The 27,766-nt window shown below is 39.6% G+C and overlaps 1 long non-coding RNA gene across 4 annotated transcripts; it reads right to left on the reverse strand.

The window, feature by feature from the left end:
* LOC134284495 (uncharacterized) lies at positions 1-27,609 on the reverse strand. 4 transcript variants are annotated; one of them, XR_009995806.1, is made up of 4 exons: positions 27,001-27,609; positions 12,326-12,833; positions 870-1,020; positions 1-341 (listed from the first exon to the last, which is right to left on the reverse strand). It is a non-coding gene; the product is annotated as an uncharacterized LOC134284495 (long non-coding RNA). The 4 variants fall into 4 exon arrangements; XR_009995805.1 differs by having other exon boundaries at positions 870-1,038; XR_009995804.1 differs by lacking the exon at positions 870-1,020 and having other exon boundaries at positions 1-337.
* Positions 27,610-27,766: the final 157 nt, after the last annotated feature.

The raw sequence follows: 27,766 nt of genomic DNA on the forward strand, positions 1-27,766 counted from the left end.
CCGCGTACGACCTTCACCTTCCTCCTTTGTACTTTGCGCAAAACACTATGCTTCCTACACACACTTTTCGGCCAAAATTCACCTGCCCTTTTGCAGTAGCAGCAACAGCAGCAACCAGCTCCCAGGAAATTCGAATCGATCGAATCCCCGGAGATCTTCGTCTTCGTTTTTCTCGCCCAACGCACTTCTTCACGCTTTACTGATTCACTGCGATCTTCTGCAATAATTATTCGTTTTCGAGATGCTGGCTGCCCAGCGCGCGCGCTCGTTTCTCACAACTTTATTCACACATGCAAATTCTTTCACTGCGCTGCGGTTCTCTCTCCTTCCTGCCTGCCTGCCTGCAACGACAACGTCGACGACGACGACGACACAATACACAATTAAAAGACGGTGCGAAAAAATCCCACACGGGGGACGACCGACAACACTCTGGTTCCCTCCCACTGACGGTCGCTCCACCACCACCAACACCGCTAACTACCCAGCCCACCCACAAACGCGAGGAATATATCGGAAAATTACACCTAAAAATAAGACTTTTCCATCTCGACGCGACCTGCCTGCCTGCTTGTCTGATCTTTTGCGATGCACCGCTCTGTCTCCCTTCACTGTCTCACAATTTACCCCTCCCTCTGCTCGATCGTCGATCGTCGATCTGCCCGTCGTCTTCCGAGGTTCGGTGGGGATCAACTTTGTGCGACGGTTTTCTCCAGATTACGGTTTTTGTAGAATACGAGATATTCGGAATTCGTACGAATATTATTGAGTCACCGATGAGTTTGATAATGCACTTGGCCCAACCCAACCCAACGCCTACTGTGTTGCTTCCAATCTCTCTATCTAAGCTTGGTGTTAGGACCCTTTACCTGGAGATGGCGTTCCTCCACTCAAATCACTTTACTTCGCAGATTCCTGGTCACTACGATTACGACGAACACATCAAAATTTCGCGTTTCACTTATTCAACGTTTGCAGGACTGCTGCCTGCAACTGAGCTGAGGTAATTCACACGGCCTACTGACAATCCACACACATCTTTGGTATTAAGGTAGAAGGCGATGATGACAAACTGTGCGGCGGCGACAAACACACGAACGAACGACGCGACACGACGACACGACGTCGATGATGATCTAGCACCAGTTTACTGTCCTGTCACTACTGCTTGATACGTTAGGTTGGTCCAAAACTTAGATTGCAGACTCGCGACGGTGGGTTTCTTTTCCTTCTGATCAATGTAGCTGTGTTGTTGACTTGCGCTGTAATTCATTCAGATGCTTTAACCCTTTTTTTAAGTTAAGTGTTCCAAACTGTCCTGTAGTAAAGTCCTTCAAATATACAACAATAACTTCTTGTATTTTGACCATTAATAATAGCATTGCATACTCTACTGGGATCCGTGAAGCTTATGAAATCTCAAATGTCATTTAGAGACACCATAGGGATATTCCAGGTCAGCCAAACTACCTTGGAGTTCAGAACTTCAGGTCTACACTCGTAACAGCAGCCATATCTGTTATAATGAGTAACGATGCATAATCAACTACGATGACTGGATCAACCTGAAGTCTACTAGAAATTATTATTAACCTATGGGACATTCAGGGTCGTCTAAACTGTCCTATCATGAAGTCCTTCAAATCTACAACAATAACTTTATGTGTTTTCGCCATAAATTATGGCATTGCATAATCTGCTGGGACCCGTGAAGCTCTTGAAATCTCAAATGTCATTTAGAGACACTATAGGGATATTCCAGGTCAGCCAAACTACCATGGAGTTCAGAACTTCAGGTCTACACTCGCAACAGTAGCCATATCTGTTACACTGAGTAACGTTGCATAATCAACTGCGGTAACTGGATCAACCTGAAGTCTACTATAAATTATTAACCTTTGGGACATTCAGGGTCGTCTAAACTGTCCTATAATGAAGTCCTTCAAGTCTACATGAATAACTTTATGTATTTTCACCATAAATAATAGCACTCCATAATATTCTGGGACTCGTGAAGCTCTTGAAATCTCAAATGTCATTTAGAGACACTTCACGCATATTCCAGGTCAGCCAAACTACTTTGGAGTTCAGAACTTCAGGTCTACACTTGTAACAGTAGCCATATCTGTTATACTGAGTAACGTTGCACAATCAACCGCACTCACTGGATCAATCTGAAGTCTACTATATATTATTATAAACCTTTGGGACGTTCAGGGTTGTCCAAACAGCCCTATAATAAAGTCCTTCAAATTTACAACGATAACTTTATGTGTTTTCGCCATGAATAATAGCATTACATAATCTGCTGGGATCCATGAAGCTCTTGAAATTTCAAATGTCATTTAGAGACACTATACGTATATTCCCGGACAGCCAAACTACCTTGGAGTTTAGAACTTCAGGTATACATTCGTAACAGCAGCCATACCTGCTATACTGAGTAACGCTGCATATTTATCCGTGGGTATTGGACCAATCTGAAGTCTACCTGATATTATTATAAACCTTTGGGACATTCAGGGTCGTCCAAACTGTCCTATAATGAAGTCCTTCAAGTCTGCAACAATAACTTTATGTATTTTCAGCATAAATAATAGCATTCCATAATATTCTGGGATCCGTAAAGCTCTCAAAATCTCAAATGTCATTTAGAGACACTATAGGAACATTCCAGGTCAGCCAAACTACCTTGAAGTTCAGAACTTCAGGTCTACACTCGTAACAGCAGTCATATATGATATTCTGAGTAACGTTGCGTAATCAATCGCGATTACTGGATCAACCTAAAGTTTACTGTACATTATTATGAACCTTTGGGACATCAAAGGTCGTCCAAACTGTATTGAAGTTAAGCTCTTGGCAGTAACAGTGAACTGTAACATTACAGATCCATGTGTGATCTGTAATCCCTTTGGCATTGCATGAGTCATTCCAAGATAAAACCACTTCGGAGACCATAGTTTCTGATCTACACTTGTGATAATAGCTTTTGCTAGTACGTTAAGTAGTGTTACATCCACTGTATTTATCAAAGTAGTTCGAGGAACAATAGGCGTTGTTGTATATTTTTGGGATATTATGAGCCATCGTCATGAAGTTTAGTTGATAAAAACAACCCCTGGAGCATGAGCTGATAGTAACGTCACACTACCAAATAAAATTCATGAACCTCCTAACTCTCAAGGGTCACTTCATGATACATTTGTGATAATTTAGGTCATCCAATCCTTCATGGAGTACACAGCTTTATATCTACACTTGCAATGCCTGCTACACTAAATAATGATACATAATGAATCATATTTAATAATATTCGTCAAAGACCAGTAGGCATTGATCGGTACCTTTGAAACATTAAGGTTGTTCAAACTTTTAAGAAACCCATTTTTTGAAATCTGCATTCGTTGTAGTCATTATTTGTGCTATGAAAAGTCACGTTATCTAGTCTAACCCACCCACATCCATAAACTTCTGTGGAACTCAGTACCATTCCAAAATACCTTTGAGATATTTCAGGATTACTAGACTTCCCTACAACTGAGAACTTCCAGGTAAGGTGAAGATATGACGAAGCCACATCCCGAGCACAAATCTGAAATCTACTATATATGTGGGACGCAGCCGAGGGTAAGGACTGCAGCCACAAACCGCGTGTTGTGGTGAAGAATTTGTTGATTCAGTTTAATTATAATTGTTATTAACGTTAAATGAATGAAATAGATACAATCATTACAACAAAAATATCAATTGCAATAGATGCTAGATTTTTGACACCGTAATAGTTTGGATGGCCCCAGTCGATCTGAATATGTCCATATAACATTTAGAAGATTTACAACATGTCCAGTAAATCTTCTAAACCTACATAACTACATATCGTAGCTTTGTATAATGAAAGAAGTTACCATTAATACACGCGTAGACTTTAGGATCAAAACTCAAGAACAGTTTGGATGACCTAAGCTATCCCGACCGATCTGATACTGTTTATTGAACTTTCAGAAGTCTTATTCAACATGATAGAATGAAAATCGTAGCTTTATATAATGAAAGAAGTTAATGTTAAACTCGTAGACTTCAGGGTCTGATTTCAAGAACAGTTTGGATGATCTTTGATATCCCGACTATTCTGATACTGTTTTCTGAACTTCCAGAAGACTTACTAGACATGATAGATTGCAAATCATAGCTATTTATAACGAAAAAAGTTGCCGTTACACGTGTAGACATTAAGATTTAAACTCAAGAACAGTTTGGATGGCTTAGGATATCCAAAAAAAAATGCTTTGTAAAGTTTTGTAAATGACCTGAAGTTCAGGACTTTCAGCGTTACGGTTGTTTGCCAATACTTCCCGTGTTGAACCACTTACGCCGTGATTACCCCTCAATTTCTTGCGTGCTGGACATTCTACTAGTATGTGTGTTATGTCTAGTATTTGTCCGCATCCCCGACAATAGGCCGTATTGCCACCGAATCTTGATCCCATGAGTGAGCCGATTCAGAACCTTCTGATCTCCAGAATTTGGCACATCTCTCCACTCTTGTGTGTCGTTCTCAATCCCGCGGAGCAACGCATCTCGGTTGTGATAGGTTGTGATGCCAGGCTGAGTTCCACGTCTCCCTCGAGGTCTGTCTGATCCAGCGGGTTACGTTACAGAGGGGAACCCAGGTTACCTCCTGCGGAGCATGACGACCCTGGTTTGCTAGAACGTCGGCAGCTTCATTGCCTGGTATGCCTGCATGTCCAGGCATCCAGACAAAAAGGTTTTGTTCGTGTACTGTTGCACCTTGATCAGCCACGGGTGTCCGACTTTCAGTGTATAGGCCTCAACTGAGAAGATACCACAGAAACCAGGTAACCGGCCGCAGCGGCTTATGGCCTCCCCAGACACTCAATAACCTACTTCCTCCTGTACTAATGAGCGATAGGTGAAAAAGCGTAGCCTATCTGCATGCAAGGCTGCAACCTTTCTGAAGATAGCTTGAGCTAGCTGAAAATCTCATTGTATTGAGGTTCTAGAATGTTTAGCACCGCGGGGCCACCTCTGCTCCACAGTTCGGATCTGTAGAGTATGCTTGGGACACACATTGCCCTAGCTGCTTTAGTCAAAGTGCCACGAGAAGATTCAAAGAACTCAGGGCCCGAAGGATATTGTTGGAACTTGGTGTTGAGTTTCTCCTTCACTTGCTTGGCGTGCTTGATAAAGGTTTACTCCGGAAAGCTGGCTTTCTCAGTCTTGGGTAAATCAAAACGGATATTTTTGCTTTGCCCGACGTTTCGGTTCTTTTATTAGGCATTTTTGTGCCTTTGGATATTCTATCTCTTGAGGGTAGTCGTCAAAATAGGGAGTCTCCATGTCATGTCATAGGCTACATCTACGTGCAGGTTCTCACTCGACGCTTTTCGCAACAGACGATCTAGCTCAGAAAAGAACATGGATTCGCTCATGCTTTTCCAACTCTGTTGACAGGCGACGGTTAACCATCCGCTCGAGTGTTTTTCCCATGCGACTAAATTAGTAAGGTCAATGATCTACAACCCTCCATCAGCGTCTTGTCCTTTCCCTCTTTAGGGATAGGAATAACTATCATTCAAACTCTACAGTATCTACCGCTAAGCCTTGATCTACGCTTGAGGTTCCAGTTAGTTATTGTTCACCGATATCCATGGCTTTCCGCGATCTAACAAGAAGCCCTTCTACGTTTTTATTGTCCTGAAGTTCAGGGCTTGCAAAGTCAAATCTACCCCAATCAACATCTACGACTTATCCAGCACTCTATAAACATAAGAAACCCCTTTAATGATTGGTAGACATGGTAAGGTTTGTAGATGTCTTGGAACACAGAACTTTCTAGGTCTACAAAATGTACAACAATCGCCATTCAAACTACGCTTGCTGCTTATCTTCGTTGTTATCCATGGTGCTCCGCAATGCAAAAATAAGTTTTCTTACGATTGTCAGATATTCTAAAGTTCGCAGAATCCCCTGGAGGTCAGGACTGAAAACCATAAAGGGATTTCTCGTTAGATTGCGGCGAATTCTGGATATCGGTGAACAACGGCAATTGAGGTGATTCTGTAGAGTTTTGGCATTCTCATGGACAACAATAACCGGAAACCTCAATCGTAGAACACGGCATAGCGGTACATTCTGTAGAGCTTGAATACTCTGGACTTCAGGACATTTCTCAAACCTCACAATGTCTAAGCTACTGCTGAGATAAGCAACAAACGTAGATTGAAGGGCGATTGTGATAGATTCTGTAGACCTTAGAAGACATGAAGTTTAGAACATTTCGCATGCCTTACGATGTCGTACAACCTCTAAGAGATTTTCTCATAGCATTGCGGTGTACCATGGGTAACAATAACCGTTAACCACAAGCGTATGCAATCTACGCTACGGTAATTATGGTAGATTTTCTGAACTGCAGGACATTTTGCAAACTTTACAATATCCGACAACAACTGTAAAAAGGCCTTATCGTTGGGTTGTGGAGCATCACGGATATCATAGAACAATAACTGCAAATGTAGATTGATTGGCAATTGTGGTAGATTCTGTAGAATTGGGAAGTCCTGTTCAGGACTCAGAACTCCACAACATTTCACATACCTTACAATGCACTAAGGGCCAGAATCGCAATCTAGCGGAACAAAATTAATTACTCCAAAACGAAGCATTTCCGACACATGGTGTCTTCGACAAAGTTGTTTGACATTAGCAGGGGCATCTATTGCTATGAACGTAGTAGTTCGCAACTCGTCCGCATAGGTGGCGCCACCATCTAACTTCTTTGTTTTACGTCCTAGAGATTTGGCGTCTTCGGTAAAGTTGTTTATTTTTGCAAAATAAACAACTCTTTCTCAGACGTCAAAATTCCACAGCCTACTGTTTTCGAGTTATTTAAAAAATAAAAACCAATCAATGAAAAAACAGTTTTTTAAGCTTATTTTGACATTTTTACTAGAAACCATGTGAGTTTTTATTTTTTCCTAATGCATATGTGTCAAACCAAACACATTGTACGGGAATATGTTGAATATTATCATTAAAAATTAAAAATAAAAATACAAATTCGAAAAAATAGTGTGAATTTCAAGGCCTAATATCTCACAAAGCGCAAAAAATCGCAACTTCAAATTTTCAGCAAATACGGAGCAATACTATGTGAACATACTGCCAAAAATTTGGAGAGGTATTTTTTGGTGTTTTTGAGATAATAGCTTTTTAGTAACAGTATAAATATAAGTAGTGCCAGCATGTAACTTTTTACTGTTACATATTAGAGAGTTTATGTATTCGAAAAAGTTGTTCATTTTGACTAAATAAACAACTATTTCTTAGACGTCAAAATTCCACGGCTTACTGTTTTCGGATTATTGCATATAAACTAGATAATATTGATAAAAATGACAATAAAACACATTTTGATGCAATAGTATGAAGTATTTTTTATTGTTTTTACTTTTACGATACATAGTAAGTCATGAAAATATCAGCTTACTATTGTCAGCATGGGTCAAGATATCTTTTAATCTTTTGCAAGTCATAACAATAAAAATAGTTCATACTACTGCATCAAAAGGTATTTAATTGTAATTTTTTATCAATATTATTTAGTTTATATGCAATAACTCGAAAACAGTAGGCCGTGGAATTTTGACGTCTAAGAAATAGTTGTTTATTTAGTCAAAATGAACAACTTTTTCGAATACATAAACTCTCTAATGTGTAACAGTAAATAGTTACATGCCGGCAATACTTATATTTATACTGTTACTAAAAAGCTATTATCTCAAAAACACCAAAAAATACCTCTCCAAATTTTTGGCAGTATGTTCACATAGTATTGCTCCGTATTTGCTGAAAATTTGAAGATGCGATTTTTTGCGCTTTGTGAGATATTAGGCCTTGAAATTCACACTATTTTTTCGAATTTGTATTTTTATTTTTAATTTTTAATGATAATATTCAACATATTCCCGTACAATGTGTTTGGTTTGACACATATGCATTAGGAAAAAATAAAAACTCACATGGTTTCTAGTAAAAATGTCAAAATAAGCTTAAAAAACTGTTTTTTCATTGATTGGTTTTTATTTTTTAAATAACTCGAAAACAGTAGGCTGTGGAATTTTGACGTCTGAGAAAGAGTTGTTTATTTTGCAAAAATAAACAACTTTACCGAAGACGCCAAATCTCTAGGACGTGAAACAAAGAAGTTAGATGGTGGCGCCACCTATGCGGACGAGTTGCGAACTACTACGTTCATAGCAATAGATGCCCCTGCTAATGTCAAACAACTTTGTCGAAGACACCATGTATCGGAAATGCTTCGTTTTGGAGTAATTAATGTTGTTCCGCTAGATTGCGATTCTGGCCCTTAGTGCAATGTCGTACACCCCCAAAAAGATTTTCTGGTAGTATTGTGGAGTACCATGGATAACAATAACCAAGCAACAAAGCAACTCGGATAATAAACGGTAGAAAGCCGCAAAGTTATGTAGGATTGTGGCTGCGGTAGATCCTGTTGACCATGTAAGTCTTATCTCAAGGATAGTAGGGATTTCCTAGAGTACCTAAACAAAAAGAAAACAGCTGCTCGCTTACGTCTTGCGACTCTTAAAGTACTTTGGCATAATTGTCCCATGAGATTATTGCATTGGTTACATTCAGGGATGCGTTGTTGACTCGAATTTCATAACGTATTGGAGGCGTAACCCTCCTTGTTATAAAAAACTTTTTTCAAGTTCCTTCTGGAATTCCTCTAACAGTTTTGCAGAAAATTATTCCAAGAATTCGCCGGGGAATCCATTCAACAGTTTTCACAGAAGTTTCCACAATCATTTAAATGTGCATGCGGAAATTGTTCCAGAAGCTCTTCCAGGAAATTCCTACGGATTTTTTTTGTCAAGGAAATGCTCCGAGTTGTTCCAGAAGTTTTTTAAGATTTTTTTTTCCAAAAATTCTTCCGAGATTTTTTTTTGGCAATTCTACGGATGATTCTTACTAAAGCTCCTCGAAAAAAATCGCTACAGGAGGTCCAGAAGTTCCTCCAAGATTTTTTCTCCGTAAATTATTTTAGAATTTAGAAACCCTTCGAGAAGTTTCTCTGAGATTTGTTTTTCAAAAGTTTCCCAGTGAATTCTTTTAAAAGAACTTCTACACAATCTGTCAAGAGTTCTTCTGGGGATTCTTCTAGACTTTCCACTGATATTTCTGGCAGATGCTCCTCAGTGAGTTCTTTGGGAAGTTTATTCTATAATTCTTCCGGAAATTCATCGTGAAGTTCTTCAAGAAGTTTCTCTGAGATTTCTTCGGCGAAGGAGTAACCTGAAGTTCCTCCAGAATTTCTTTGAAGAATTCTTCCAGATGTTTCTTATTAAGTTATTCTAAAAGTGATTCTGTTTATTCTCCAATAAATTCTTCTAGTAATTTTTCAGAGCGTTTTTTCGGGACTTCTTACAGGGATTTCAAAGGAATATTTTTCAGAAATTTTACGGAGAATTTTTACAAAAGAATTTTTGGGGCTTTTTCCAGAAGCTCCCCGAAAAGTACTCCCAGAAGAGATGTGAGAGTCCTTCTAAAAGTTCTTTTCGTAATTCTCAAGAGCGCTACTGAAGATCTTGAAACTCCTCCCAGAATTCTTCCCCGCAAACTCTTTAAGAATTTAGTCATTCTTCAAGAGCTTGCTTTGAGATTTTTCTCTTCAAAAGTTTCCCAGTGAAGTCTTCAAATAGAACTTCTAAAAATTCTTTCAATAGTAATTCTGGACAATCTTCTAGTAGAGTAACCAACGAGATTTCTGGCAGAAGCTCCTTCCTGAGTTCTGATATTCATTCTAGAGTTTAGCCAGAAATTATCGGGATTTTTTTCAAAAAGTGTGTTTATGAGGAGTTCCTCTGGAAATTTTTCGGGAAGATGTTCCACCTGAAGTTCTTCCATAAGCTCCTTGAAGAGTTCTTCCAGAAGTTTCTCATTGAGCTATTCCATGCTCCTGATTATTCCTCCCGATTACTCCTCCTTATTTCTCGCTTTTTCCAGATATTTCTAGACTTCCGTCTAGACATTTCTCCAGGAGTTCTACAGGAATTCTCAGTACAAACTTCTGGAGTAATCCGAAAATGGAATTCATGGGTGAATCCTCAGAATGAACTCCAATAGGAATCCCCGAAAGGAACGCCTTGAGCAATCTCCAGATTTGCCAGAACTACCAGTGATATCTTAGAGGGAGCTTCTGGAGAAATCTCAGAAAGGAATTCCTGGAGTATTTCCTAGAAGTGAGTAAAAGAAGAATCCTTAGAAGAAAGTCCCAAAGGGATCCTCAAACGGATCTTCTGGGGAAAGTTGAAGGATTATCCTGGGTAATCTTTAAAAATAATGCCAGGAGGAATTTCCAACGAGAATTTGAGCAAAATCTGAAAAGGGAATCAAACAGCAGTCTCGAGAGAAACTATTGGCGGATTCCAATGACGAAATTTCCAGAGGAAGGCCCAGAATAAACTCCTGGAGAAATCGCTGCAGTAAGGAACTTCAGGAGGAATGCCTAGATGGAATTCCTGGAGAAATCTTCTGAAGAAACTCCAGGAGTAATCCACAAGTGTAACTCTTGGAAAATACTCAAATGGCATTCCTGAAGGAATCTCCAGAGCTCCTGGAGAATTTTGTAAATGAAACTTCTGGAGGAATTTCCAGAAAAAAAACTCCTGCAACAACTTTTACAGATATTTATAGAATAAATTCTTGGAGAAATCCCCAGAGGGAACCTTTTCAGGGACCCAAAAGGAAATTCCTGTAGGAAACTTCTGAAGAAGTGCCCCAAAGGTTGTCCCTGATGGAATTTCCAGAGGGAACCTTTGGAGGAATTTGCGATGGGAGCCTCTGGTGTAATCTTCAGAGGAAACTCCTGGAGAAATCCCGTGAAGATACCCATGGAGGAATTCACAGAGGGAACTCCTGAGGAAATCTTCAGAAGAAAGTTCTGGAGGAATCCCCAGGAAGAACTCAAGGAAAAAAATCTAGAAGGAACACCTAGACAATCATTAACATTGGCTCTCGCGAATCCCAGTCGGTTGTCACCCCGCCTTCCGCAGAACAATCAAAGCGTGCATGCAAGCAGTTGAGGAGTCGCGAAACGATGACCTAGAACAATCCACAGAATGAACTTGTGATGAAATCTCCAAAAGGAACTCCTGGAAGAATTTCCAGAGGTAACTGCTGGAGGAATCCCGAAAGGGAACTCGTGAAAGAGTCCCTAAAGAGAACTCCTGATGGAATCTCCAGAGAGAACTCATGGAGAATTTCCCAGAAGAACTCCAGAATAAATTTCCCCAGGAGTTTATAGTTTTCTTCTTAGGAATCCTCCAGATATCCCTTATGAAAAAACCTCCAGCAATTTCTTTCGGAGAATCTTCCAGCAATTCCATCCCAGATTTCTCTGGCAATGTTTTCCCTCTTGTTGTAGTCTTGATCTGTTTTGGATTTATATTCTCCACGACAAAGCAGCATCGATAGTTGTTCTTCCGGAAAATTAATTCGATCATCCTTAGCCACGTTGTTGAATACGGGTTGCTCCAGCTTCGAGAGGTCGACGAAACAGTTGCCACGACGAAACATGTAGCCACGATGATCCATGGCAGCAGAATCCTGCTTGTAGGATACCTTATTGAAAGGCAGTGTTTCTAAAAGTGTCTCGAGTATACTAAAGTGGCGAATCCTGGTCGTTTTAACAGGTCTTCTGCTCGATTGGAACTATGGGGGTGACAGTAAATCGGTTGTTCCAATTTTGACATTTCCTCTCTTTGTTATTCCAGGCTCGTTAGTTCTAAACTACGCAAGCAGCTAATGATCATTAATGATTGTTCGAATGCACTCTATTCAACGTGACATTACATATGATAATCGAAAACCAATTCACGTGAATTTCTGGTACATACAGCACAAGTGATTTTCTGTCGAAATCGTTCTCAAAAAGGCACAAAACATCTTTATCTTTTGCAACGTTCAACACGCAATTCCTGGATGACGCTCCACTTGATCACCAAACCCTCCATTTAAGGAAGAACAAAGTTTTAAATTCCAGTTTTGGACCACTCTAGCGCTCCTCCACCGCAAGACCTGCAATCTGCTGATGATTAACTTCGCTATTGCTAAGATCGGGGCGCTTTGTCCAACATCATCACCGCATCTCACGTACCGTCGTCGTCGTCGTCAACGTCGTGCAATTAGGAATATTAGTGCCGTTCGTCGTCGATCGCCGAGATTCTCGATTCGTTTCGCCTATAAAAGTACTCGCCGTATGTGGTGTCACCTTTACCTTCTTAAATCTTCCACACTCGCGCTCGTTCGAACCGCAAACGAAAAAAAAATCACTCGCGTAAAATATGAGGGGGCATCCGTTCCGTCGGACGGTCCAACAATAACTTGCGGTTTCGGTTTGGTGTCGTCGTCTCGATCGAAAAAGTCGAGTCAGCTTTATACTACTATAAGAACACACTAACGCTAACCACTACACTATCGCGTATCTATCTGCGAAAAAGCATTAATTAAAAATACGTAAATAATGTGCCTTTAATGATCGCAATGGGTGGTGCTGGTGTTGGTGGTGTAGTGGCAGCGACCAGTACTGTTGTTGTTGTTCGGTCGCGGTCGCCACGGTCAACAGCGTCAAAACAGCGCAGTGTTCTGTCTGTCAGTCGCGGATTTCACGACCGCACTAGCGATGTCCTTTTCGCTCTTGAAAGATTTCAATGGGAGGTGGATTCTGTAGGCGAGTGATAACATTGATGTGCATTCTCGCTCTCGCTTCCATTCGCATCAGTGTTCTGAAAATGAAAATGACAAACAAACGATATGTTAGGGATGTTTGAGTGTATTTGTGATGCAACGGGTGCATACATGCAACTTTTTTTTTTTTTTGATAAAAACAAGAAACATGCAGTGTTCCCAGAAAGTTTTAAAAACGCTACCGAACGAAGCAATAGTTGGCAAAGTTCCACAAAACTTTTATGAAGGCCTTTTCTGAAAAAATCTTTGAAGAAATTATCAAAAATGTTATACGAGTGTTCGAATAGGGTATAAGAGCCATAAATAATCCTATTCAAAAGCAAGCGATTACCCGCAACACTCCTCCTCCAGGCCAACTCTTGAACGGAAGTTCTCCAGCTTGATCCGGTTGAGCGGCTTGGTCAGCATGTCAGCAAGCATATCTCTGTCGTTGGGCAAAACTGAACATAAATCTTTCTTCACTGAATCTCGAGTATAATGATATCGGGTGTCCACGTGCTTTGAGCGTTTGGTGGCATAACAGTGTTATGCTGATGCTGCTTTGATTGTCTTCCCAATTTTTCAACGCTAAGGCAGTTCTTTCTTCAAAGCTCTCCAGCAGTCGCAGAAACCATTCCAATTCTTGGCAGCATATTGACAACGATACATGTTCTGTTTCAGTTGAATCAAATATGTATCGAAGAACACCTTTCGCCGCCGTCCAGTCCGCAGATGTAGGTTTGCTGACTCGATGTACTTACCGCAACAGTTGTCAACAGTTGTCACGGCTAAATACAATAAACCGCCGATAAGGCACTGAAACATCTTATTGTTCGGCAGCCTTTGAGTTCTTGAAAATTTTGCTTCTTGCATTCCGAACCTTTCTGCCAGTTGCCGGATGTTTGCAGTTTGCCAGTTGCAGTTTGGTTTAGGTAGTACTTGTTTCCACGCTTCTTGATCTCTATTCGCTATGAACTTCGCCCAGTTCCGTCAGGTTGGATTTTTTTCCCAACAACGTCGAAATTTCTTCATACTCCTCCTGGTTTGAGCACGCCACCAGCATATCATTCGCGTAAAGAAGGATGAAATAAGTCTTGCCTCTTCTTGTTCTTGTGTCTATCCGATGATTCCACATCCTCGCCGATTGTTTCAAGCCGTAAATACTTCTTTTCAACAGGCATCCAGTTTTCTTCCCAGCAGCTTCGACTCCAGCCGTAAGTCGCATGAAAATCTGCTCGTCAAGCGTACCGTACAAATAGGCAGTCTTGATGTCGATGTGTTTCAAAAGGAGATTCTTTCTTGCAGCAATCGTCAAAAGAACACGAAGCGTTACCTGCCTAGCCACAGGTGCAAACACTTCATCGAAATCCTGTCTGTATACTTGCGTAGACGAGCCTCCACCGGCAACAAACTGGCTTACGCACTAAGATTCAGATGTTCCAGCTCAGTAATTTTTTCACTGAGTTCAGTATTTTTTCCATCTTTTTACTGAGTTTTCAACAGCAGATTTATTTCGGTACACTCGGTAATCGTATTTACCGTTCACCAGTAACGATATTTACCGTGCTTCAGTAACTTTTGACAGTTTGTGAGCTGAGCTCGGTAACTCAGTTACAGAATATCCGCAAAATAAATAACCGAGCGTACCGAGTTAAATCTGCTGTTGAGAACTCAGTAAAAAGATGGGGAAAATACCGAGCTGATCTTAGTGTGTAACTCCCGGCGGCAGATCAACTAACTCCCAGGTTCCATTTTCTTTGTGAGAGTCTAGTTCCTCTTTGATAGCCCCTTTCCACTGCTTACGCTCCCGACCGCTCACTGCATCTTGATACCACAGACAAACAGACGTAACACTCTTCAAAACGGCTTGGCACGTGCATTTAACGATCAATTCAAATTTCATTTGATTTGCGCGATTGTTCCACCAGATGCGCTAGTGTTCGATCGCTCTGACGTTTCCCAGTGTACACGTTGCTGAACGATGCAAACGAAAATTACAGGCAATTTGTGTAGTAGTGTGCGTGTCAGCAAAATGTCAAATCGAAATCCATCATGGCCGACAGTGTCGCGCGCGGTTCTCCCAACAGGTGGCAGTGTGCTCTTGAAAATGACACCGGGCAAAAATTTTTGATGAATTTCCTCTAAGAGTTACGTCTGTTTGTCTGTGTTGATACGATCCAGGTTCTCCTGATTGTTCGAACGAGGAAACATGCTTTAGCATTTCCGCGTGGAACCGCTGCAGTGCAACTCCTTTGGTGCTTCGTCCTGAACGTCTGACATCGGGCTCCTTCCGAATGGAAACATTTGAGTCTTCGCTTTCATCGTCATCTTCGTAACGAGTTCAAATAATGTCACATTTCCATCGACCTGTTTATCCTTACTATCGTCAACTGGAGTTTCCAACTGTTGTTCTGCTACATCCTGCACATTGCTGTTTCGGAACTCATACTCAACTCTAGCTTCCTCCGATGAAACAAACATTTCCAGCTCATCATCCGATAGGAACCTCACATCTCGACTTATTACAATCTTGTTGGTCTTCAAATCAATCAGTCGATATCCTTTGTGTTGAGGAGAGTACCAGACAAACGCTTTGGGCTTCAACTTTGTTCGTTTCACCTTTGGAATGTGCATGTAAACGTTGACACCGAACACATGCATCTCCGACAAGTCCAATTTGAGCCCGTATACAGTTTCGTGTGGTGTGATCTCCTTGGCCCTCGTCGGTAAAACGTTCTGTAGAAAATTCGTTGTACTCGCCGCTTCTGCTCAATACTGATATGCCAGTTTGGCGTCCAATGACATGCAGCGTGCCATCTCTACTAGGTATCTGTTCCTTCGCTCGGCCACACCATTTTGTTCGGAGGTGTAGGCTGTAGTAAGCTGCTGCAGTATACCGAAACTCTTGCACAAATTCTCGATACTCTTGTTGCAGTATTCGCCACCTTGGTCCGATCGCAATATCTCCGGGGTTTTCCATGCTGTGTCCTTATCATCCGAACGAACTGGTCAAAACAATCAGCAGCTTTCGATTTGTTCCGCAGGAAATAAATCCACGAATAACGGCTGTAGTCGTCGATAAATGATAGAAAATACCGGCAATCGCCTGAGGTCTTCGTGTTCATCGGTCCGCACATGTCGCTATGCACCAAAGGATTTCGGGTCATCTTTCCCTCGACGCAGCACTCGCAAACCGATTTGATTCCGGAGGGTTGACTTTTGATGCCAGTCACAAGCTCTGGTTTTTCAGCCTCGAAAATCGCTTCTGGATCACGATGTCCTAGACACCTATGCCACTTGTGAAAACACATCGGGTTGTGGCTCTTAACTGCCGCTACAACAGGGCTCCTTTCTAGCTTCAACTTGTACAATCCCTTTTTGAGCACAGCTTCCATCGCTGCTACCTACTCCTCCGCTTGAAACAGCACAACCAGACTGGTTGAAACTGACGTCAGCACCTTTCTTTATCAAACATCCGACGGACAACAGATTAGCTTCTAACTCCGGGATGTACAACATTTGACTCAGGATAACTTCCTTCACTATGCCGTTCTTCACAAAACAACTCAGCTTGCATGTACCTTCTCCTTCCACCGGACATGTTCGGCCATCAGCAACAACCACTTCACTTGATGTTCATGCCTTCCGCTCTCCCAGCTCCAAGAAGAAATTTGCGCAAATGTGCCGTGATGCACAAGAGTCCACGATCCATTCTTGAACGGAATTTGTGCGTACGCTCCCGACAGCCAGTGAGCGGATCTCTGCACTGCTTGCCTTTGACCAAAAATTCACGAAAAAATCGACCTTCAGGGTTGTTACGAGAAGGGTGGAAAAAAATCCGCGCCAAATCCGCGCGAGCTAAATTTGAATTCGCGCCAATTCCGCGAGAGCGTGAAGGTATTTTTTTTTCTTTCTTCACGTTATTGAAGAAATCCATTAAATCCATTAAACTGGAATGGACTGCTAAATTAAGAATAAACTTTTGAGTCGTAAATCAACGCAACTCTTGCTTTCTGAAAGTGAGTTTGAAGACGTTTCGGCAAAACTTTCGTTTTTTTTTCCAAAAACATTTCTTAAAGATCCGTTGGGCGATTTTTGAAAAGAATTTTCTAGACAAAATCTCAGGAGAAACATCCCAAGAACTAGGTAGTGTGGGAAAACATAAAAAAAAACTGAAGAAATTTTATAAGAAACTGCAAAAAAAATCTTTAAAATAAACAGAATGGAACTTTCTTGGCTTTCTTTAAGTATTACTGAATATTTTTGAAGACAGTAACCCGAACATTTTTTTTAAAAGAATGATTTGAAACCAGTATGAATTTGAATTTAATTTTGAAAAATTCTCATATCACTTCGAACATTTTTTGAGTAATGTCTTAGTAGTTCTTGAATGAATCTTCGGAACCAAATTTTCCAAGGAGAATACTTGGCAAAACCTGAAAAAACGTCCCTTAAAATGAGTAATCTTATTTTATTTTATTTTATTGATGCAAAAAGGGATCATGGGGCCAAGTCTCCAATGCAAGTCCAAGAACTCACATCGTCCATAATACATCGTGGAATTTGGGAATAGGTATTGCAACCTCTTTAGCCATGTGGCTTTAATGTGTTGCGTAGCCTTAAGGATGAGGAATAGTGGGAGATTGATTTTGCGAATTGAGCTGTAAAAGAATGTGTTGTTAATTAAATTGTCAACGTTATTTACCATTGCGTATTTTCACACAAAATGAACAAATTTGACGATCAATTCATGTTCAGTGAACTAGCATAAACAGCTCTTCTTGTGATTCTTGATCTTGTGTCTTTAATATTGGAAGCTTGGTTAATAATAATTAAAAAAAAAAGAAGGATAAATTGTGTAACAACCTCCTTCCTTATGGAAATAGAAATCAAATACAGGGGATGGCCAAAATGTTTGGGATAGGCAACTTTTTTTTTCTCTCACAAAAAAGTTCAACAAGATATAAGTTTTCAAAGAGCGCATCAAAAAATCTCAAATTTTGACTGTATGTCAACCTATTATGTGTGCATTATTGGTATAAATTTGAGCTCGATTGATCAATATTTCGCGAAGTTAGAACCATTCGGGTAAAACACTATTATTTAGACAACTCATTTATGAAGTGCCATATCTCGGAAACCAGTGAACCGAATTGAATGAAATTTTGAACGTACACTAACAATATGTAAATGCTTCACAAACTATTAAAACATAGGTACTTTTTAAACGTTAAAAAAAGTTATCATGGATCGACACTTTTTGGATTTTTCTCGAAATAATGTACTTTTTTTACATCAATGTCAATAAATTTTAGTGTTGATATCCAAAGCTTTTCCACTTCTGTTCTCAAGTTATCTCTAATCAGATATATTGGAGCCTATTTAGATTGAAGGAAGAACACATTTAGTAATTTTTGTGTGGTATTGTAAACTTGACTTATTTTCCTCAATATGGGTAAAAATTGCAATCTGGTACATATAACTTAATTCGCCGTGAGAAAATATTACATTTTATAACGTCGTATTAAGTATCAATATATTGTTGATAAACGATAAAAATTTCATTCAATTCGGTTCACTGGTTTCCGAGATATGACAGTTCAAAAATTAGTTGTCTAAATAATAGTGTTTTACCCGAAAAGTTCTACCTTCGCGAAAAATTAATCAATCGAGCCCAAATTTGTACCAATGATGCACATATAATAGGTTGACAAACAGTAAAATTTGAGAATTTTTTATGCACTCTATGAAAAGTTACAGCATGTTGAATTTTTTTGTGGGAGAACAAAAGTTACCTATCCCAAACATTTTGGCCATCCCCTGTATATCAAAAACAACAAAAAAGAGCCGTGACGCTTCTTTGTTTGATCACGAAAAGTATCGGTTCTTTTTGGTACCACGAGTGTGCATCTTTCTCTGTAGAGTAAAGATACATTTAAGCCCCGAGACCTGACAGCAATCAAGCTGATCACAAGGTTGTGCCTCTGCCCAGAGGAAAACGTCCCTTAAAATGGATAATCACTGGAAAAATCCTAGAAGGACAATGTTGACAATTTTCAAGATTTACTTGCTGGAGTCTTTTGAAATTGCTACAGGGTTTTCTTGGATTTTTAGGAGTTTCTCCAAGAATTCCTGCTGTAATATATCCAGTAATGCCGACAGAGATCCCCCAGAGTTTTTCGCCAAAGTTTTTACTAGCAGTTTCCTCTAGGATACCTTTCAAAAGATTTTTTCCCGAAATAATCTAGGGATTTATCTAGAAATCTCTTCAAAATATATAGCTGGTGCCTTTCAAAACAGTAACTCGGGCAGATTACTATTACCCTTTCGGCTTCCGATAACGGATATCTTTCGGATATTACATTCAAAGGAACATCGCCGCCGGCGGCGGACGATACGTTACGTCTGGGACGAATGTGGACTATGCAGTGGGCTCATACTTACGATAAAACGGAACATAGTTAATTCCCAGAAAAGGCACAATATAGAGGAATTCCACGGAGTCATGTCAGTCGATCCTGAGCGACCATTTCAAAAATATCTGAAACTTTGCACAGTTTTTCAATTTCATATAAATCGCCATTTTTTGATATTAAACCTTCATATTCACTCACGACTAACTTTTCAAAAGGGTGTATGCGAAAATAGTTCTAAAATATTCTAAAAGCTGTACAGCAAAAACGGATTGTTCGATTGTTATAAATTTTTCAGCAAAGTTAGATAACTAAATGATGATTCCTTAGAAAATATACACTGTAAAAAATTTCTTTTTCTACTTTGAAAAAATATGATATTTGTCACAAAAACTCAAATATCTCAAAACCCTATCTTTTTACCAACTTCAATTTTTTAGGGGAAATGGCCCATTATATCAGCTATCTACCATAAAATTTTGGTGATGGTAAACTGATAAACAAAAAAGTTATGACATTTCAAACATTTCACAATTTTTACATTTAGTAACAAAAAAATTTTTTTTTCTGTGTAAATTATTTCGAGAATTATATTTTGATGCTGATTTTATTGTAAAGGCTACCGCCTGAATTAAACAAGTTGTTTTCATGATACTTTAGTTTGATTATTCGTAATTACTATAGTATCTATTTGAAACTTAGACGCGATCCAGTGTTGTGATCAAAAATATTGAGATTGTCATACTTTTTATTGTACGTGACTGGTGAAAAAATCCCTTGATAGTGTTGAAAAGCTGTTGATTATAAGAAAAATGGAATTGAATTTATTTTTAAGACAAAAGCTGTATAATTAAAGTTTTTTATACGCGTATACGTCTAGTTTATCCGCAAAAAAAATCCCTCTTACACACTTATTTCTGAATTGCCTGTTCGGTACTTTTTTGACGAGATTATAACAGCAGTACGATCTCGGTAATTTCGGTAATCGATTTTACTGAGGCTCAGTAAAACAACTGTCAAAATCGTATGGAAAAGGTAAACAATGCATTTTTGCTGAACGAGTTCGGTGCTCAGCAGTTTTAATCTCGTCAAAAAATTACCGAACTCGGTAATCAAAATTAAGTGTGTAGAGAACAGACTTTATGATCGGAAGAATGCGAGTAACTTCAACAACAACAAATGCATAAGAGGTACATACCACAGACAAACAGACGAAACGCCTAGAACAATTTTAGTGAAAATTCATCGCCCAGTTCACACTATCACCACCTGGTGGAAATGTTTCACGAAACACTGCGTTGTGCAATATCGTCATCAGAAGGCGCTAGTGTGAAACGTCAAACGCAAAGAAAAACGATGGGCGCTCTTCTTGTTATGAAAGCCACAACCAAGATTCAAAATGATCGTTGAAGGCGTGGTCAATGAAAATTTCGCCAGTGTTACGTTTGTTTGTCTGTATACATACCTGACAATGCTCACGAAAAAAACAAAAAAATACTACCGCTATGAATATTAAAAATTGTATAGTATTTTTTTTCTTCAGCCACCAGCACCAAACAAGTAAGTTAAAATTAATAAGTGATTTTGTTTATTATAATCTAACGAACAAGATGAACAGTCGCTTTCTCAAAGGTCTTCAACTCAACGCTCTCTTGTAGACCGTTTGATGAAAAAAAAATGTTCAAAAGAGTTACGAAATCTCACCGAAAGCACCATAGATAAACTGAAAGAGACTGGTTATGCCCAAATGTCCACATTGTGTACAAAATTACGCATTTGCACGTCCTGCCGTCTAGAATTTGACAAACGAGCCATCTGTATATCATCGGTAAAGCAGGGCGCAGGAAGTTCGAAAACGACAACAACTGAGAAATTGCCATCAGCGACATCTGTTTAAACAATTTAATTACGCCCCTTTTCAAAAATGCCCTGTAATATTCTTCAACATCTATACCCATTTCAATATTTTTAACGTTGCAAAACACGCTTTCAACATTCATCTTGAAGAAGAGGGAAAACACTTGTCCTCAAATGTAACAGCAAATTAATGAATAAACGACTAATGCGCGGAGGGCGTGATAAAATCGGAACATTACGGTACATAGTATATTATATGTATATATAATATATAATAAAAACAACTTGTTTTACTCACGCAAGGCCATTAACAATAAAATCAGCATCAAACTTCAATTTCCGGCCGAAATAATTTACACCAAAAAAAATTATTACTAAATGTGAAAATTGTGAAATGTTTGAATTGTCATAATTTTTTTGTTTATTTTCATGGTAGATTGCTAATACAATGGACCGTTTTCTCTAAAAAATTACGTTGGTAAAAAGATAGGGTTTTGAGATATTTGAGTTTTTGTGACAAAAATGATATTTTTTAATGTTAAAATAGTTATTTATGCAACAAGTTGCAAAATGATGATTTTTTCAGCACGAGTCGTACATTTATCCAACGAGGCTTGCCGAGTTGGATAAATACGACGAGTGCTGAAAAAGTCGAGTTTTGCAACGAGTTGCATACAACATTTTTTGTAATTACGAAAAATACTCATTCAGTATGATCGTTTCTACCTCCACAAACATGTATCAGGGGAGACGAACCACGTGCGAGCACATGCTTATCAGCGTAGTATTTTTTTTTTGTTCGATCAGGTAGGCTATGGTGTAGTAGGTGTCACCAATGAACGAGCTGCCGTCGACAAACAGTTGTGCACAGACAAAAGCAAAGGAAGTGTCAGCAGCTGCCCCTTCACCAAATTGGCAGTTCGAATCGGAATTCAAATCGTTCTTATTCAGATTTGAGCTACTCAGAGGATGTGCAGGCATCAGCTGAATCTGCGGTAGGCGTGGCAGCAAGTGAAAAGTGCGTGCTGGCAAAAGTGTCGAAAAGTGCTACTTTTCAGCACTTTTAAGAGTGCCGAAAAGTAGCACTTTTCGGCACACTTGCATCAGCGGTGAAAAGTAGGCCATTTCATCATACTTCAGCCTATTGAAATGTCCAACTTTTCACAACGTAATTACAAAAAAGATTTTTTTCACAGTGTATATTTTCTTAGGAATCGCCATTTAGTAATCTAACTTTGCTGAACAATAAAATCAGCATCAAATCGCGATTCCCGGCCGAAATAATTTACACAGAAAAATTTTTTTTACTAAATGTAAAAATTGTGAAATTTTTGAAATGTTATAACTTTTTTGTTTATTAGTTTACCATCACCAAATTTTTATGGTAGATTGCTAATACAATGGATCGTTTTCCCTAAAAAATTCAAGTTGGTAAAAAGATAGGGTTTTGAGATATTTGAGTTTTTGTGACAAAAATGATGTTTTTCAATGATAAAATAGATTTTTTTTCACAGTGTATATTTTCTTAGAAATCACCATTTAGCTATCTAACTTTGCTGAAAAATTCATAACAATCGAACAATCCGTTTTTGCTGTGCATATTTTTGAATATTTTTGAACCATTTTCACATACACCCTTTTGAAAAGTTAGTCGTGGCTCTAAATAAAAATTTGATATCGAAAAATGGCGATTTAGATGGAACTGAAAAACTGTGCAAAGTTTCAGTTCAATAGAAAATCATGAATTAAAAATTTTCCTTAATTTTGATGCTGTTGCTTGGAATCGCTCTATAGCGACCGAAACGTCGGATGAAAGCATAAGAATACATTTTTGAGTTATTTCTCCAAAGACTGAACGCCATACCTCCCAACATAACCAACAGTCGAAATTCGAAGGAATTGCTAGAAACAAATTTAATTTTTTTTTTGAGAAACGAGAACTCGAAAGTTGAATAAAGATGCACATCATACCCGCAATGGAATTGGAAAAATCGTTGCACAATTTCTTCAAAGAAATATTTTGAAGAGCTGTTGAAATTCGTAAACGATTGCAGTAAACCACAACGAAAACTTGCTCCAAATTCTTCACTAGTAGGATGTTAAGGTCAACATGACCCAGTCAGGCACGCTGAACGTACACTACGCTATCGTGGTGCAAAAATTCTAACATCTTGGGAGGGTTAAACAAATATTTACTTTTTATAATTTCTAATTCAAGTGCCGATAATCATTCAAGTATTTCGCTGTACACACTACACAAATCATTTCCGCGCCAAATCCGCGCGAGGGCCTAATTCCATGGGTAAATCCGCGCCAAATCCGCGAAAATCGCGAAATCCGCGAAATTCGCGAAATCCGCGCTGTTGTAACAACCCTGGACCTTCTTCAGCTTTGCTTCAATTCCAGTGACCATTTCATACTTCAACAGATTCTCCATGGCATGTTGATTTGGATGACCCAGACGAAGGTGTCTTACGGAACTCACCTCAGTTGTAAACAAGTTGGTTTGGTTTGTATTATGCGAAAAATTCTAGCTCGTACAAGTTTCTTTTCAGGAATGCTTCTGCAATCGCACTTGACTGATGTTCTTCATTACAGCTTTGTTTGTACATTTTTTTTCCTTCCAACATCAGCATTCGGGAAGCCTCTTCACAGACAGCAAATACTCACGCAGATCCGACAGGTACACGACATTCTTCATCTCAAAACACATTCCTTTTCTCTAAATCCTCGTATTCTCCGATCAAGCCTTGAAGATGATCCTTGTTGTTGACTTAAGTGATCACTGCAATGGATCGTGGGATTTCTTCACAAATTTCGGTCTCTGGTTTCGCTTCTTGCACAGGATTGCCTCCACCTAATTGCGCCACCAGGTCATTGTCCTGCATCTGAGCGTCCCCCGTTTCCAACTGACAAATCAATTCAGCAAACGCAAGGAAGTGACTTGGCATCGATAATCCTTCTCGCATTCTAAGCCATGCCTTTTTGTTGACAAAGGTGCCATCCGGTATCTTTCACATCGTTTTGGCCGTCTGTTTCTCCCGAACTATCTCCAAACAGTGGTTCGAAATTAAACTGATAACGACTAACGACTTTCCATCTGCGGAGCTTTTGATTGTGGAGTATTTTTGTTTGGTGTGTTACAGTATGCATTTCTGTTTGCAGATTCTCAGTAGTTGGTATGTTCTCCCATCCACTAAACTTTTTAAGTCCGCATTTCAAAGAATCCACAAACCGCTCCGCTTGATTGTTTGCTGCTGAATGTCACTGTGACAAATGTGCTTACCACGTTGCGAACTGAGAAAATTCCCTTGGTCTTCAGGTTCTCCTTGGGCTGGAATTGATGGTATGGTTTAGGCTTGGCTTTTTCGTTCGAGCACAATCCGTCTTTGAGGCCAGGTTCTCCAACCTGATCATGCTATAGGTCCATCTGGTTTTGCTGGTGTGGTTTCTTTGGCTTCTAACTTGGAGATTAGCCTTGCTCGAGTATCGGCATCACAAGGTCACATCTTTCGACAGCTGGAACGCCTCGCAGTGCTTATTCACCTTTGCTGCGTTACCTCGTACGCATTATCTGACCCGGTCGATCATGAAATACTGTTAACACTGGTACCTTGCATGGAAATTGACTTCCGGCAGCCAAACAGTTCCTTGAGCTAGCTAATGGCTTCGCAAAACTTGTACTTCCTTGAGTGCTTCGGAAAAATACTGTCCACGAACCGCACCTTAAATGTCGTACTCAGCTTTTGGTGAAGTAACTTCACCTTGACAGCGTCGTTCAAGCGTTTTCCGTCCTCTTCGTATTTTGAAAACTACGAGTCAAAGAATAAGCCATTGTCAGGATCGAACTGGAACTCTCGCATTCCGAAGGCGAACAATTTGGGTATTTCGATTACAGAAATACTTTAACCCTTTGGAGTCGGATGGGTCACATTAACCCAGCCGTGAAAACCGACCTTTACAAAAGTGTTCTAGATCAGCGAGACTGCATCCAGAAAGGCGAAAATACTGTCTATAAAGGGTTTAGGAAACCTCCGCAAGGCTTTTCAAGAAATTCTTTCAGAAGTTCCTCTACGCTTTTTTCCAGGAATTTTACATGGATTCTGTTTTTGCAGGTTTTTTTTTCTCCGAGATATTATCCCTTCAGGGTTGCCTTGCTCTAGAAATTATTTCATGGATATGTATCATTAGGAAGCTCTCCAGAAATTCTTCTAAGGATCTTCCCAAAAATGGTATTCCTCCAGGAATGCCACTAGGAATTTTCCAGGGATTCTTCCAGGAATTCTGCCGAGGATTCCTCCTAAAATCCCTTCAAAGATTACTACAAGATTTTTTTCGTAGATTATTCATGAAACCCGTGAGGATTGCTACAGTAGTTTCCTGTACAGACTACTTAAGGAATTCAATGAGGAAGAGAGTCCCCCAGGGATTGCTCCAAAAATCCTTCAGGGATCTTTCCAGAAATTCGTTCGAGAGTTCCTACAGGAATTCCTTAAAGGGTTGTTTTCGGCAATGCATCAGGGATTACTGTAGGAATTCTTCCAGAAATTTCTCCAGGAATTTCTCAGGCGTTTGTCTAGAGATTTTTCCAGGGTTTACTTCAGAAATTCACACAAAAAATCCCCTGAAGGATTCATCCAGCAATTTATTTTCTCCATGGATTATTCCAGCAATTTCTCCAGGTATTTTTTTTAGGAATATCTGCAGGGATCCCTCCAGGGGTTTATTCAGAAATGTATTCAGAGTTTTGTCCAGATTCATCCAAAATTTTCTTCAGGAATTTGTGCAGAATGTAGCGCTGTTTGCAGTTCAGAAGGAATTTGTCGGCTTATCTTGATGCATGGGAAATTCCTTGCCTGAATCGCCCAAGAAACCGTTTTACCGATCACAGTACGCAGTTGCGAAGAAATGACAGTTCAAATGGCAGTCACCGTGGAAAGTTTCTGCTAGGAAAATCGGTCAAGAAGTTTCTTGAGTGATTCCTTTCGAAAACCAAACTAGGCTTGTCGTAGAAATCTCTGAAGGAATTCCTGTACAATTTCATGGAGATATTCCTGGAGGAAAGTTTATCACCATGAAATTATACAGGAATTCCTTCAGAGGTTTCTACGAGAAAACATTGCGTATTTTTTTCGATTTATTGAGGGATTCCTCCAGGCATTTCTTCAGGGATATTTTCAAGATTCCTTTAGGAATTTACTCAAGGATTTCACCGAGGATTTCCTTAGGGATTCGTTCAGGTATTCCTCCAGAGATTCTTTCAAGGATTTTCTCGGGATTTACACCAGGGATCTCTAAAGGGATTTCCTCTTTCAAAATTCTTTCAGAGCTTATTCCTACAATGCACCAGGGATTCTTCTAGGAATTGTTTCAGAAGTTTCAACAATAATTCGACCAGAGTAATTTATGGAATTTCTCCAGAAATTTCTTCAATTATTCTTCCAGGGATTCCTCTACGAAATGTTCTAGGAGTTCCTCGTATTACTTTCAAATTGTTGCTGTTAACTTTGTAGGAAAATTTTGAAAGATTTTGCAAAATAAAATGATGCTGTTAAAGTTTCAGGCATTGAAAACGTTCCATTGAACAGCCACAGAGTTCCACTTTTTAAGACTGTTTATTTTATTGATAGGGAAATGGAACCATCTCGGCAGGGGTCCTATTTTGGGCACTTTTCTGCTATAACTCAGCCAATTCTGAACCAATTGACACAACGCAAAGTTTGGAACGCGATGAGATACGTATAGTACCTAGCCGTGTACAAAATTTCAAGTCAATTGGTTTGGAATTGACTGAGTTATAGCGAAGAGTGCCCAAAATACCGGCCGCTGCCTAAGTGGTTCGCTACCCTAATCGTTTGGGGGTTTTATCTGGTGAGATGCCATGGTGAATCTCACTGCGTTTCTGGGAACACTGCATGTCATTGATAAGTAGTTTTCAAAAATATTTCGAGCTTACCTTCTGTCTCTTTCTATCGAACTATCCCCTAAAAATACGAATGCGAATGCGAAGTGAACCAATAGAATTTGCACACGACGATTTTTGATGATTCTTCGTTGTCAGAACACCGCACTTTCACAGTAAAAAACATTCGTCTTCTCGCCGAAATTCACACCAAAAGCCACCCAACACACTACCATTTGTTTTTTTGCGAGCTTTTTCTCCCAACCTTTTTTTTTTTGTAATTCGATGGTGTGAAAATTTTCCTAACCACCTGCTAATTTCTGCATTACATTCTAACAATCAACATCCACTTTCACCATTCTCGATCAGCCATCGGGTTTGCTTCCGGGCCAAATTTTACCTTTTTTACGAACTCCGTTAGCGGAAAACGACGAATCAAATTAAGTTGTCGCGGTGACGACGGAAAAATGATGCAAACAAAACCCGCACTAAAAGGGGAAGAGCATTCAGTCACTTCACTACAAATCGACGAAGACTTTTCGCGAACGTTTTCGAATGTAGACACAATCCACACGGAAGCAAGCAAAAGACTGACTGACTTGACTGTCTTTTGTTTCGATCTTTTTCTTCCCTCCGTCTCGGCTCGGCAGCGACTGAAAGCTAGCGGTATTTTGTGTAACCACTACCACAGCGGCGACTGTGATTGTGTGGGTGGGCCATCATTGAAATTTTTAATCATTGTTTGACAGATAAGCGGTAACCAGAATGATCGATCATTTCTAGACTAACATTTGAAAAGGACCTATCTGCTTTGCGTAAA

This window comes from Aedes albopictus, unplaced genomic scaffold (assembly GCF_035046485.1).
Source record: "Aedes albopictus strain Foshan unplaced genomic scaffold, AalbF5 HiC_scaffold_207, whole genome shotgun sequence".
NCBI classification, from domain to species: Eukaryota; Metazoa; Arthropoda; class Insecta; order Diptera; family Culicidae; genus Aedes; species Aedes albopictus.